The sequence below is a fragment of the Scaptodrosophila lebanonensis genome, unplaced genomic scaffold (assembly GCF_003285725.1).
Source record: "Scaptodrosophila lebanonensis strain 11010-0011.00,11010-0021.00 unplaced genomic scaffold, SlebRS2 tig00000001-arrow-pilon, whole genome shotgun sequence".
In the NCBI taxonomy this organism is placed as follows: domain Eukaryota; kingdom Metazoa; phylum Arthropoda; class Insecta; order Diptera; family Drosophilidae; genus Scaptodrosophila; species Scaptodrosophila lebanonensis.
Genome location: NW_022060529.1, coordinates 7,780,100 through 7,794,902, shown reverse-complemented (window position 1 = coordinate 7,794,902; position 14,803 = coordinate 7,780,100). Strand labels below are relative to the sequence as shown.

At 36.9% G+C, this 14,803-nt stretch overlaps 1 long non-coding RNA gene across 1 annotated transcript in view; it reads right to left on the bottom strand.

Moving 5' to 3' along the window:
* LOC115634525 overlaps nucleotides 1–14,595 on the bottom strand; it is a 35,693-nt gene extending 21,098 nt beyond the window's left edge. The window contains exons 1-2 of the long non-coding RNA XR_003996445.1: nucleotides 14,481–14,595; nucleotides 1,858–1,901 (exon numbers count right to left, since the gene is read on the bottom strand). This is a non-coding gene — a long non-coding RNA (uncharacterized LOC115634525). The remainder of the gene's footprint in view (nucleotides 1–1,857; nucleotides 1,902–14,480) is intronic.
* Nucleotides 14,596–14,803: the final 208 nt, after the last annotated feature.

Sequence of the window (14,803 nt, the reverse complement as noted above, 5' to 3'; positions counted from 1 at the left end):
TGTGGGTGCGTCTGCCAAGACAATAGACTGCGACAAGTGCGGAGTCTATAAAAACTACATATAAAAGCAAGAAGCAGCAGCCAAACAAAAACTAAAACTTGCAAATGCACAGCAGCAGAAACAGCAGAAGCAGCAGAGGCAGCGGCAGAAGCAACAATAACAACAATTGAGAAAACCGCATGCTCAACACAAAACTACAACCACAACTATACAGTTTTTCTTATGTGTGTGTTTGTGCTGAATGGAAAGACAGCAAAAGACACCAAAGAGACAGCCGAAGCAGCCGAACAGAAGAATGGAGGGATGAAGGGATGGACAGACAGAAAGACAGCTGTATTGTCTGTCGGCGCTGTCTGCCTTACTCCCCCGACTTGTTAAGCAAAACACAGCAAAGAAACATTTGTAGTAAGTAACAACAACTACAAATACAACTACAACTACAACGGCACCAACAACAAAAACAACTCCAGCAACAAAATAGACTACAAAATGCATAGACAATGGCACAATTGTGCGTCCGTTTATGTGTGTGCGCGCGCGTGTGTGTGTGTGTGTGTGTGTGCTTATGCGTTGCTCATGTAGCTCTAAACAATAAAATACAAGCACAGCGAATATAAGAAAAAAACGACAGCTGTTAAAATTTTTACCACAAAACATATTTGAATGGCATGCAGCGCAAATTCGGTTCAAATATTTCACAAAACATGCAGGAATTGTGTGGAAGTATGAGCTGAATATACAGGAACACAAATTGGTATTTATACATATAATACACATACACTTCTTGTTAGCTTTGTCGCATTTAGCAGCGCTCAAAATATAGTATTTGTAACGGATAGTATAGAATAATGCACTCATTGTATTTGTTAAGTAAAGCAAACGCAAACGCAAAAGCATTCCTTATTGGAAACAATTTGTAGTGTTTAAAAATGTACAGCATTATGTATTTGCTCCCAACTAAATTCCAATGCAAGTCCTGCCTATTCCTGTCATAGTTATATTCCTTTTTTCTTCGAACTGGATTGCTACTAAGTTTCTATAAATTAACATTTAAATTAAATTGCAACAAATGTAAGTTAATTTAATTAAAATGCAAAAGACTGTAACTTCTAAATCTGACTTCATTTCGCAAATAATCTTCGTATAATTAAGTATTTAGTGCAATATTTAAGTCATGTTTAAGTTAATTAAACAAGCTTTTAGTATATTTTTTGTGGAGCCAAGGCCCTGCGGTAAAGTTATTTAAAATTCAAACAGACAGCTCACCTAATAAAATGCCAACTGACTGAACTTTCAATTTACACGAGCCTTTAATGAACTCTTGACATTGTGACCTGAAGGCAATTTAAAATGTACATAGCTGAGCCGTGGATGTAAGGTCTGCCCTATGCCATTGATTAGCAAACCCATCTATTCCTGCTGGGGCTTGACAGTCTGCCACTTATAATTAAGAGATTCACTCGTGGCTGCGTCGCCCACTTTGTCCGCCCCACGCGTTGCTAAGCATACAACTTAACTCCACTTTCAATTCAAGTCGAGGCTCTTTCAATTGCTTTAACAATCCTGTGAAAATAAACACTCCTGTTGTTGTGGCTATGACCGCGTTGGGTATTTTCAGTAATGAGAAACCCACAAGGCAGCCCCCAAACAGCTGCCGCCCAGACATCAAGTAACCTTCGAGAATCTGACGCCCGCGGCGCACAAAATAAAATAAAACTTCATTGAGCGCACCACAAAAGTAAACAGGCAACCTCTTCTGCTTACAATGTCGGCCCCATTTGGTTTTCAATCTCAAAGGCAACGACACACAAGGCAAAGTAAATATACGTATGCTGAGGAAATGTGCCATGTACTTACCAGCTTCACACAGGATGAGGAAAACGAGCGAAGGACCAAGCATGCTGGAAGAATATGAAAAACATAAAAGTATGTTAAATTACATAGTATTTGGCTTACTGATTTAGCCTGAATGACAATATCAAAGGTATAACTAGCACACAACAAAAAACGAAAACAAATTACGAACGCTGCAGTTTCCATAAATCATTTAGACCAACCAACAATGCTGCCATACACCTCTAGATATAAATGTACCTGCAGCACCTAGAGAAATAAACGGTGAGCATATTTCTTCAATTTCATAAAATGTGCGATAATGCGAACGAATAAGAGAATCGAAAGGAGATCTTTGTTTTATTTTTTGATAAATCAGCTAGAAGAGTCCATAATCTACGATCATTATTTTGATCCATATCCTTAATCAAAATATCCAATAAATTAACAAAAAATATATATTATATAATTTGTACATAGGTTCTTTAGGAGTGTATTATAGTTGTTTTGAGCAGTTTCAACATCATGTTTATAGGAAGGGACCATCAAATTCCCTAAAATAACTGGACTATGCACATTGAACTAATTTTAAAATGTTTGACTATTTTGAGAAAAAATTTACAAAGCACTTTCTTTGTCATATAATAAAGGTTTTAACAATAAATGAATTGACAACCTATAAGTCGCATAAAAATATAACGAATTTCTTAATTTTTATAACTCTATAGATCTGAACCGCATTTTATGAACCTGTTTAATTCTCAGGTCGAACATAAAAGTTCAAGTCTTCTCACGTTTCTAAATGTGATAGTAATTTTAATAATTCCTTTATCAAAAGTCTTAATAACAAATATATAAATAAAACACTATTGATTAATAAGTCTAATTAGGCACCCAACAAAAAACTGCTGGAATACTTGCATAAGGGCAGACTCCTTTGTGAAAAATCTAGCACCGTCTTATATTTCAAATCAAAGTTTTGTAACACATAAGAAGATGAGGTTCTTTGCACGCTTAACTCACAAGTGGCTAACAAACAACAATCATCACTACTCATCAGGCCGGATACTATTGTGTCTACCATCGTCAATGCGGACACACCCTTTAAAGTGCACTTCCTTTTTAGTCCAAGATTAAAATCAAAACTTCAACATTGGTTTCTGATGATGATGGTGATGATTTCGAGGAGATATTTCAATTTTTGGTAAGTGACCAAAATAGCCATAATTCTTTCAGTGTAGCCATGTATGTGTGTGATAACAACGCAAAAACACAAGCACATACATACTTGTAGAGGCAGCTGCAGATATGCGCTGTTTTTGCTCTTGTTGGTTGTTGGTTTGGTTGGGTCACTTGAAAATTATGGCAACCTGTGCCTGCCAGCAGCACCAATATAAGTTAGGTGGGGTGGACAAAGGGGCAGGTGGCCGGAAGGTAAAAATGTAGGCAGAGAGAGGGAAGGCTGGCAGCTGGGCTGTTGGCTTCGTTGCCTGAATGCCATTGTATTTCAAATTGCAGTTCAGCTTGCAAAAAGAGAACTGCCAAGCCACATGGCACTGCCAAAAGGAGGCAATTGCAGGCTCGCTGGCAGGCAAGCAGGCTGGTACGGTGCGGGGTGGAAATATGCACCTAAAAAGGCTGCAATACAACAATAAAACGCGCTGCCTATACGGAAAAATGGCCAAAAACAAACGAGCGTGGAGCAAATGCTTCAGCTCATTGCCAAAAATGTGAGCCAGCACCTTTTGCTTTAACAAGTATGTGTATGTTTGTTTGTTGCTATGTGTGTGTTTGTGTGTGTGGGTGTGGCGCCTAACATCACAAACATAGTTTCCTTTTCAAGTTGCGCCAAGGACTTGCACAGTTTTTGGCAATCAGCTAGGCAAGCAACTCCACACCTCTGCGCCGACCTCTTCACCTTAACGGACATCTCTATTTTTTGGCTCGCGCAACTTTGGCTCGTTAATATTTTTGGGCACAGCGGGCGTCTGTTGAAGGGCTTACATGTTGTTGCGCTTGCCAAAAACAAAAATTACAATAAACATTTCGCAAATACAACAAGCAAATCACACATACACACAAAAACTGAAGAAATAAACAAACATGCAAAATATACATCTTTATATACTTATATACATATACAAATAAGTTTTAATACATATTATATAAGCCAGCAGGGTGGCTCGCCAATTCAGAGCCGCTACATCATGGGCATGTCTGCCAACACACCGCCTCCCCCAAAAACATATTTGGCATATTAATTTTCTATTGTATGACCATAAATTTCTATGCTCTGCTCGGTTTAATTCCGCATAAAAAATTTATGCTGAAAAATGTTCGACGCCCACATAAGTAGGCTATGCTAAATTGTTGTGCAAAAAATTATGTCAAGCAAGTTGCAAACAAAGCAAAAACATTGTGGTTGTATTTTGTTGTTGCTATTGTCATTTGTCTGACGCTGTCTGAGTGCGCAAATAAAATGGCGCATAAAATTTTAATGCATATCAAATGATTTAATTTGGCGCTACATAAAAATGGACAAGCACCCTGGCCCCAGGGTCCACTGGACAAGGAAGGTCCTTCCGTTGTACGTGTGACTGTGCGAGTACAATTTAGACTAGTGTGTGCGTGCTGAGCATTTTCCGTTTGCTTTGTCGCCCTCCACCTCCCCCCACCATGCGAAAAAGAAGTTTCTTCTCTTAGCCATTGTACTTTCCTTCTGCTTTCTTTTTGGGCGTAACAGGCAGACAAATAAAAATGCGCCGTAATTACTTTGATGAAAAATGGCAGTTTTCATGATTAAGCATACATACATAAGTATGTACAGTAAAATTTCGTTAATTAAGACATTGATAATTGTTTCAGTGTTCATAGACTTAACAGTTATCTTTTTAATATCACTTTCGTCTACCTTTACTTTCGGGTACTTCTTCTCCTTATTTGAGAAAGGCTTACGTTTTTCCTTATTAACAGCATTCCCTAATGTATATAATATATATATAATATTTATTTATTTATTTATTTTCATCGACAAACAATGCAGTCGATGTACATAATATATGCTTCTACTATATGCAAAGAATGAGCTGTGACAAGATAATGCTGAAATAACCACGAATATATGCAAAAGTGCTTGAAATCTTTTGAAGGGATGTCCTTTAGTGCTCCTTTCATCCGAAAATGTCATTTTCAAAAAAGCTGCTGCCACATCATGCGAATGTGGCTCACAAAATATGCTGAAAGTGATAAATTTTCACACAATTTTTTGAGTGTCCGTCAATTTGTGCGAACCAAATCATGCATACACCGCTTGATAGCCAAAATGTTTGCTTAAAACGCTTCACATTTTGTGAATACGCACATTGGCGAATCTCTGATAAAATTTCACATATTTTGAGCGCACTAAGTCGCAAAGTTTTTTTAGCCCTTCCAAATTTATGCGAAGCTAAGGACATAAATAAAACATGTTTAATTGATATTCTGAAGTTGTTTTTTTATTAATCATGGTTATTTGGAGGAAGGAATATGTTATTCTTATATTGCGTACTATCGAGCTGTTACTGTAAATACAAATGTGCGTGTATGTGTGTGTGGCACAATTCACTTGATTACACATACGCCATGTTGTGCCGCGCTAAGGAAATTAATCTGACTAACGGAAGTTAACTGCTCGCCAACTGGCTAGCTGTGTGTGTTTGTGCTTGTGCGTATGTGTGTTGGCTCCTAATGATGTCAGCCACATTTGCAACACGCAGTTACCACATTAGTTGTAATTGCGACAGCATGTGTGTAAGTGGCAGCAACGAATATGAAAAGCAGGCAAACGTAATCATTTTAAAGCGATGGCAACATAATTTAAGGACTATTAGAGTAAGCACACCCACCCCCTTCAAAAAAATAAAAATAAAAACGCACACACTCAGCTACAACTGAGAGACACACGTTCAAGTCCTTTGTGTATTTTTAACTAAAGATCGACAAAATATGCCAGAAATGGCAGACAACGAAGACATGAAAAATCTTGTGAGAAAAACAGCTTGCCATAAAGAATGCGCGAGAAAAATTGCAATTGCGATAGTGGCTGCAGTGGCAGCAGCAGTGGCAGTGGTAGTGGTAGTGGCAGGCAACAACAATGACCAGGCCAAATAAATTGCAACAAAAATGAGCAATGAGTAATTCATATTGCGAGCTGTTGGCAGCAAGCAGAAGAAGCTCGAGCGGTGGCTTGGGACAGCAACCAAGCCAGCACGAGCAATTCAACGGGCCATCAATCTTGACGTTGCTGGCGCCGCAGCGTCTGCGTCAATTCGAAGAGCGACCAGAAACCGACCACGGATCACGGACACACGCTTTTATGTGGCTTCGGGGAATTATGTATGTATGTATGTATGTATGTATGTGTGTGTATAGTGGCTACGTGCTTGTAAATGCCATAAATTTTCATGGGTTGCCCGAAAACTTTGCGACTAACACACATCAACATCAACAGTAGCCACAGCAACAACTACCGCTACCGCTACCGCTACAGCTACTGATACAACTACAACAAGAACAAGAACAAGAACAACAACAATGAAGACTCGCAACATGACGACGTCGACATTTGGCGTTCATAAAACGCAATTTTGATTTGCAAAATTTATGTGAGCACATTAAATGCGACGCTGGCCAACAGTTGCGTTGACAGTGGCAATGGCAGTGGAACTGGCAGTGGCAGTAGAAATAACAGATATAGCAACAGCTTGTTGAACGACATAATCGTCGCTGTTATCATCATCAACAACAACAACAACAAAGACTACAACAACATGAATGTGCAGCAGCGACAGGTGTTGTCGTTACGCAGCATTATCTTGGACTGAGGTTGCATATTTAAGCAACGCCAACGCACAAAATGATAAGCTACGGTTATTAATGGATTTTCTGCTTCAGTCAGACAGTTTCATTTTACTCCTTTTCAGAGAGGGGCAGGAAACGCAGTTTTGCAGACTTTGATGAAAACAGTAATATGAATAAAATTTCATATAATATAGAATAATATAACAGTATCAATATGAATCTTTTATTTTGGTGAATAAATATCTGTTCATTCATGCCTTTGGATTGATTGTAAGTAAGTACTGTAGGCGTGTTTGATTAGTTTATCATTTTCCTAAAGGCAATGTAGTTTGGCCGATCAATAATTGTTATCAAAGCAATTATTTTATAAAGTCTACTTTTGTAAAGTCAGTTGTGTTTGTAAAAGAATGCTTACATATAATTAAAAGCTTAAATCATTTGACTAATCGATTACGAGTATTTCAAACTTACTCACGCAACTTATAGTTTTTACTTTATTTATTCCTGTATAATAATATTTGCCTTGCAACAAGCTTAAAACATATACAAACATATATAAAACAGATATATTTTGGAACATATAGTAAGAGTAAAATATAGTTTATTCCTCAATAATAATACATGTCAATGATACAAAATATGTGCAATAGGTTAGCTCCATCAGAAACCTAGCTGGATTAATGTCTGACGATCACTTATTAAAGTATGTAGCCCTCTGCTGGTTGAACGAATAAAATCAGAATTGGAAATTAGGAAAGCTTGCTCAAGTCCTTAAGCCACAACCACATTAGTTGCTTCTAATGGAAAATTAATGTTAATCTAGATAACTGCTGCTTTCAAATTTTCCTCTTTCTTATTTCTTGGTTTTTTTTTTTGTTTACTTTGGTGCCTGCTGTTCTTGCATTCAGCAAAATTTTATCTCGTGTTGTATTGTCGGCTGTTTTCTGTAAACATAAAACACAATACACACTTGTATGTTCGCTGTTTGAATTTGGTTGTGCTTTATATTTTCTCACTTTTGTTGTCTCCCTCGTGCTTTTATTTGTTTATAGCTCTTTTATACATATATCGCACACATGTGTCTGCGCAATTCGCAATTGTAGCGGCATTTTCTCATATGCAAAAACGGCAAACATGTGGGCCTGTCTATCCGTCCTTTTGTCTGCCTATCTGTTTGTACTACAGTGTGCTATATACTATGTATCTGTCTGTTTGACTGTCCGTCTGTCTGTCTGTTTGAATGACTCTCTGCTGGTCGGTATAAATTTGGCGCGTCGCTTCGCTTGTTGACGTAATACGCACGAAAATAGCCAACATTTTGCGCATTGTGTGTTGGCCCAGCGATTCGAAATGGTTTCTTCAGTTAATTTTATTATACTGCTTTCAAAACGTTGACCATTTAGTCAAATGGCCTAACGCCTCTAAGTATGCTTGCATTTAAGGGCTTTCCGTACAAATACTTAGCCAGATACAAGACAATGACTGCTGATTGAAAATGCGAATTGTAAATACTATAGACTCTGTGAGTGTTTTATTTAATTATTGCCTTTATAATCCTTTGCTTCATTTATTTGCTATAGCCACCCCAAAATACTCTCTCTCTACTTAACTCAGTAACAAGTTGCATTAATTGCGAATAAACTGGCAGGGCTTAATTTATTTGTCTTATAAAGCGCGCTGCCAGATCGGAGTTGTAATACTCGTATAGTCGTAAGTATCTGTTGTTTTGTGTGTATTTAATTTATGTAGCTCATAATTCATATTTTAAGTGTTTATATTTTAAAAGTTGAATGAATGAATGTGAATTAAGGAATGTACTATAAATCATTTAATCAAAAGCCATGCCAAAGATTGAAACAAATTTTTTCTTTTTATTTCAGTCTTGGTGTAGCACCCATGGACTTGGGTTTAGGTTCTTTCCAACTAAACTTTGTTTGGTATGTTCAAATATTTTGGAAGATATACCTAAAATATATTTTTTGTTTTGTGCTTTGTCATGTCAATAGCAATCCATCATCAATATCCTATGCATACAACATAACTAATTCCCTTCCACGTTGCTTTCAACGCATTTATTCAATATCTTTTTATGCTCTCAATTAAAAACTCAGCTGTACCGAATTCGACAACAATAAAATAAAATACAGAATATTTGCATCCGAAACTATCAGAAGTGGCTTTTTTATTTGTTTATTTTGCAACTTTGGCAAAAATCATGGAAATTGTTATGTTTCAATATTTTATTAGCTACAGCAGCGCATATTTCGGGGTCCCTTGGCCATAAATTGCAGCAGTTGCCAATGCGCACTTACAATAACAACAATAAATATCTACAGTCAGAAGGGCACAGATACACAGACACAGATACAGATACAAATACAGATACACAGGCAAGCAACAACAGCAGCCGCGTGGAATGCAATATAATAAATCGCACAGTACAAATGAAATAGAAATGAAAACAAAAAGCACAAATCGTTTTAAAACAAATACAGGGAATAAAAAACACCAACAAAAAGCCTTCGAAGCACTAAAAACAAGCTTGGTGACTATTTCAGCTACAATAGCGATTGAGAGCCACATAATACGTATAAAAACGGAATACAAATTTGCATCTGCGCTTAAACTGCTGATATGCCAGCAGCCGCAACAACAAATCCAAACAAGCTACGTACAAACATACTTTCCTATATATAGTCTATAGTATATATGTCTGACTATAAATACAAAGAAGCGTGCAAAGTCAAAGTCGGAAAGCGAAATGTTATCGGTTATTGAACAAGTAGAAATACATTTTTTAATTCTGTATAAATTGTACAGCAAATAAAAAGAAAAAAGCAAACGCTTTAGGTGTGTGCGTGTGTGTGTTTTGGTTTTTTTTCTAACTTAGCGACTGATGACTGCTTGGTATGTGCATATTTTTTATTTGTGACACCCCAATGTGTACGTATGTATGTAAATATATGCATATATCTGTATGTCTGTCTGCTGGTAGGTGTGTGTAGGTGCGACTCGACCAAGTCGTATGGCTTTTTATACGCTTTTAATCAGATACAACGTTGCTTCGCTTTACTTTTGGGAATTTCTTTTTTGTTCGCATACGTAAATACAAAATGTACATTTACTTAAGGCGTATGCGTAATGCCTACGTATTGGAAACGGTGCGCATGAGTAATATATTTTCAGTTAATGATGCGATCAGTGCTCACAAGTTCACTGTTGAATTACTTGCTTACAAAGCTCCTCAGTTCAGATATATCTCCTTAAATGCTGGTAAGTGATATTCACCGATCATTTGTACACTTCCAAGAGCTGATTACTAGAATTTACTTTAAATAATGTTTATATCCCCGATCATTCAATAAATATACAAAAATTATCAGCTTCTTATTAACAAAGTATATACACTAAGAAAAAATATATCAGTAACATCAATTCTAAACATTAGAATTCTAAATAGTTTTGGATGTTCCCAAACCTAGTGTTGAATTATTTATTTTTTGTGTCTTAAAGTAATTACAACAGTTTTTTTAATTGAATGAGAAGAATTATTGATACGGAAAGGTATAAAAACGAGTGAGACATAAGACCTTTTTCCGGCGGCAATTTTCCCTATGGTTTAATGTTACACATAAGTAACGAAATAGAAACATTGGAAATGGGGTTGTAAAATACAAAACAACTAAAAAAAAGCTAAAGTCCGATGTCCCGACTTTAAAATACTCTGTTTACAATAATTATAGAAATTAAAAAAATTAAGAAAATTAAAAAACAAATTTGGATTGATTTTACCTCTATCGGCATTCGAACTCACGTAAAGGGTGTATAATTGCACATATACAAAGCAATTACGTCTATGTGAGTCTATTCGTGTATGTGTAAACATGTTTGCAGTCAACCAAAGCATCAACAACAACTGCGGGCAGCGCTTGGGCAGCAAATATATTTATGGGCATAACTTCTTGTTAAATCGGTCTATCATAGTGAAACTAGGCATACATAATAACCAACCGATCATTTGTACACTTCCAAGAGCTGATTACTAGAATTTACTTTAAATAATGTTTATATCCCCAAAATTTGAGTTCGAAATTCCAAGAATTACGGGAGTTACGATTTGCGGGGGAGAGGGAGGAGGAAGGGAAATTCCAAAATACAAATTTTCTGCGTATTCCCATAAGGCATCTGGGACTAAAATTTGAGATATAGGCGATTATACGAATGGAAAATCGGGGAATCACAAAAATAAAACAACCTTGTATAGCGTACACACAGAAGGCATCTTTGTGCAAAATTTGGTGTCTTTATTTCTTATAGTCTCTGAGATCCAGGTGTTCATACGGACGGACAGACACGGCTAAATCGACTTGTCGTGTCACGCTGATCAAGAATTTATATACTTTGTGGGGTCTGCCACGCCTCCTTCTGTCTGTCACATTTTTCAGCTCCCGCAAACCTAGTATACTCTTGTACATTTCATGTACAGAGTCAAGGGCGTAGGCAGTAGGGGGGCAACGGAAGATTGGATGATAAAACTAAAGTTGAACTTAAATGCAGAATTTTGTTGATGAAACAAATTAAAAACTGACATCAAACTTATAACATTTTAAATTAAATTTCTAAGCATATTTTTGTGAGTATTAGATCTCTAGTGTTAATATATTGTATATTTATTTTCGGTCTAGTTACTGCTTCACAGTTCTGATGTACTTAGTTTGCTCTAAATTTAGCTACTGGTTTTCTGGGCTGGCTTCTGGGAGTCTCTTTTCTTGCTAGTATTATCATTCCCCCCCCCCTCCAACCAGCCTGATTTTTATCTCGCATAAATGAGCACTCGAGTCTAGCCTGAGCACCTCACCAAATTATTGCTGAAATATACAGGTATCTAGCTTTAAATACAATTACCATAGTGAATTATTTCTTAGAACGTCAACTTCATCTTGAGAAGTATTTTTAATTTATACTTTGCATGCAGTCCTGCATTCAGTCCTGTATTTCAACTTTTATTTCATTCAGTGAGCATTGAAAGCACCAACAAAAAATGTTTTACTGCATTTGATTAAACTCTGTTGGCAGTGAATGTGACGGTACGATCTGAGCTCTGAACTCTCAGCCAGCTTCACGTCCATTACCATCATTGCCAGCCATTGATGATAGCGGCTATAAAACGTTTATCTCGCACACTTTTAGTTTGCTGGCCAGAATTTTCTTTTCTCCCCATGCTGCTCTTTCTGGACTTTATATGCTGACTACTGATGCTGATGCCGATGCTGCTTCTGCTTCTTTCCTTTATCGTCGCATCAATAAATTAATTCGAAAACTTTGCCGCTGCCAGCCACTAGTATTTGTGTTACCCCCTCAATCCTGGCTGCTTTTAATTTTTCGTGAAAATGTTTTTTAAATTCTGCCAAACGAAACGAAACTGTTTTAAATTCGCGATATATTTCCCCCTCTCCATATCGCTCTATCCACCTCACTTTTTCTTTTTTTTTTTTTTGGTAATTTTTTATGTTTGGCGCGTGTGTGTTTGTGTGTGTTGGCCATGTTTTGGCATAGTATCTTGTATCTATAAGTTTGTTAGCGTGAGTTGTCGTTGTATGTAATTTGGATTTTGCGCCAACAACGACATCAGCTACACGGTTTACTGCAAAGTTGTTGCCGTTTGCTGTCTGCCGCATTTAACGGCTTCGTTCGTACATCCATTTTACTCGACTCGAATCGACTCGATGGCTGCGATGTACATCCCATCCATCTGTCCCACCGTCCATCTGTCTCTTTGTCTGCCAATCTACCACTCTGTCTGTCTGACTATCTGTCTGCTGTCTGCGTAGCTGCTTTGGCGTGTATTTTGAGTATTGAATTGGTTTCATGCTCATGCATTTTATATGAAATTGTCTGCACTGTCTATCTGACTTTTAGGTCCCGTCTACAAGTATATATACATACATATACATACATATATTTATATTTTTGGGGGGTTTTTGTTCCTCAAAATTGTTAAACGCTTGAAAAATGCTTTTGCACCACAATTAGCGGCGGCAGTCGAACAATGCCCGTTGTTTTAGTTGTTTGCCAACGCGAATGCCAACACTAATGCCAACACCTTTTGCAGGTGTGCCAGAGTCCTCGATTGGCAATTCGCGCTCTTATCTTTATTACAAACGAAAGAGCCGGGCAAAGAAAGCTGACAAAATGTGGGGGCTCCAAAAAGAAGGGAAGCTACATAAAAAAAAGAATTGAATTTCGTATGCATTCGCTGGCTTGCTCGCATTCATTTGGAGTAGAATTTTAATCCATGGTTTTTTAATGCGGGCGATAAAGTTTTAGTGCTACAATTGTCGTGTGCGCTCTGGGGGCATTAGCGTTTGATTGTATGAGTATGATTGTCAGTGTATATCAAAAAGGGCGTCTGCATGTGTGCGGTGTGTGTGTGTGTATGTGTATGTCCGTGTTCGGGTTCGTGTAAGTGGGCGTATTTGGTTTTGTCAGTCAGTCTATCTGTTATTGGGGTGCTGTCATTCAGGTGCTTGACAGCTGCTATGGGAGCTCTTTTCTCTACTCGTACATGTGTGTGTGTGTGTGGGTATTTGTGTGTGGTTCGCTGTTTAATTATGTGACGTAGGCGTGGATGTCGACGCTTTGACGTTTAATGTTTTAATTAAATGTTTTATTAGCGCACTTTGAGGGTGGCGCCCCACAATTTGCGAGCATGCCCCGTACATCGTTTTTTGTACGATATGCTGAACCACATGCGGGCACTTGTGGCCAGGGCGTGTGTGGGGATTTTGCGAGCGCAACTGGCATTGCAAGCGTGCCTCTAGTTTGCGGCTCTTTAATGGCCATTTCATATATACAAGTAGAAGCTATGTGGGTAACAAATTATATTAAATACGCTATATAACTGGGTGCAAAATTGATATTTTATATCTGAATAAATAATTTAGTAAATTAGTTAAATGAGTTTCTATATGCAAAAATAATTACATATTATTCTAATAAATTAATGACGTTTTCGTAAATAGGTTGCTTAATACTTTAAATCTCCTTACATGCATACAAAAAGAATACAATATTTTCTGTTCTGCTTCATCAATTCCTTCATCTTCCCTCCTATTAAAAACCTGATTTTTATTTTATCTTTACATATTTAAAATGATTATTCGTTGATCGGAAGCGGAACGAAAAAAAAAAACTTGGGGTAGTCGAAAATAAATAGAATCGAGACTATTGGCAAAATATTCTACCAAAAGATAAAGAATTTTTTACGAATTGTATATTTTTAATTTTATTAAAAACACTTGCCATTATCATTTAATTAATTAGTTAATTATTACTTTATTTACTTCGACTTCAAATACTTCCAAAAGCAATTAAAATTTTAAGCCAAATTTTTTATGCTCATGCACTATAATACAAATGATTTCTGCTTTTCCCACATTCCAGCTACATCCCAATAAATCAACACAGATTACTTTGTAGAGTGCTCTATGCTACAGTTCACTATTTGATTTTTTACTAACAATTTGTAAATGCTTTGATAATAAGATATCCAGAACTCAGAAATATACTGATTCCCCAATTCCGAAAAAAAACTCTATATATGTGCTAATTGTAAGATTTAATTACCAACAAGATAAGAAAAAACACTATTGGTATGATCAGATAAAAATGCTGCTCACACAAAATTGTGTACTTTTTTACTTTTTCTTTTTGAAACAAACATCACTTTGGTAAAAATAATTTGCATGTGTGAACTGAGCTTTAATAACAAACATGCCAGTGAGATCGTAAGGTTTTTTTACGCTTACCATTTGCTCTCGCTCTCAGCGCCATTTGCTAGTTGGCTGTCAGGCTAGCAGACCACCAGTATCTCGGGCTCGGTGCTCAGTTCAAGCTATACGCGCGCTCATTGACAAATATTGAAGTAAGCTTTTACGTATTGTAGAATATTTCGCTTGATTTATTCATTTTTTTCCTCTTCGTTTGCTATTTTTTTTCTTCATTTTATATTTGCGGCCATAAAATAAAGCATTTACTTTGAAGTCACAAAAGGCAAAAGTCAAAGCCAGTTAGTTAGCAAGCGCGCAACATGGCCCAGCATCGGACTGGATAGCTGATGATAGTAATGTGA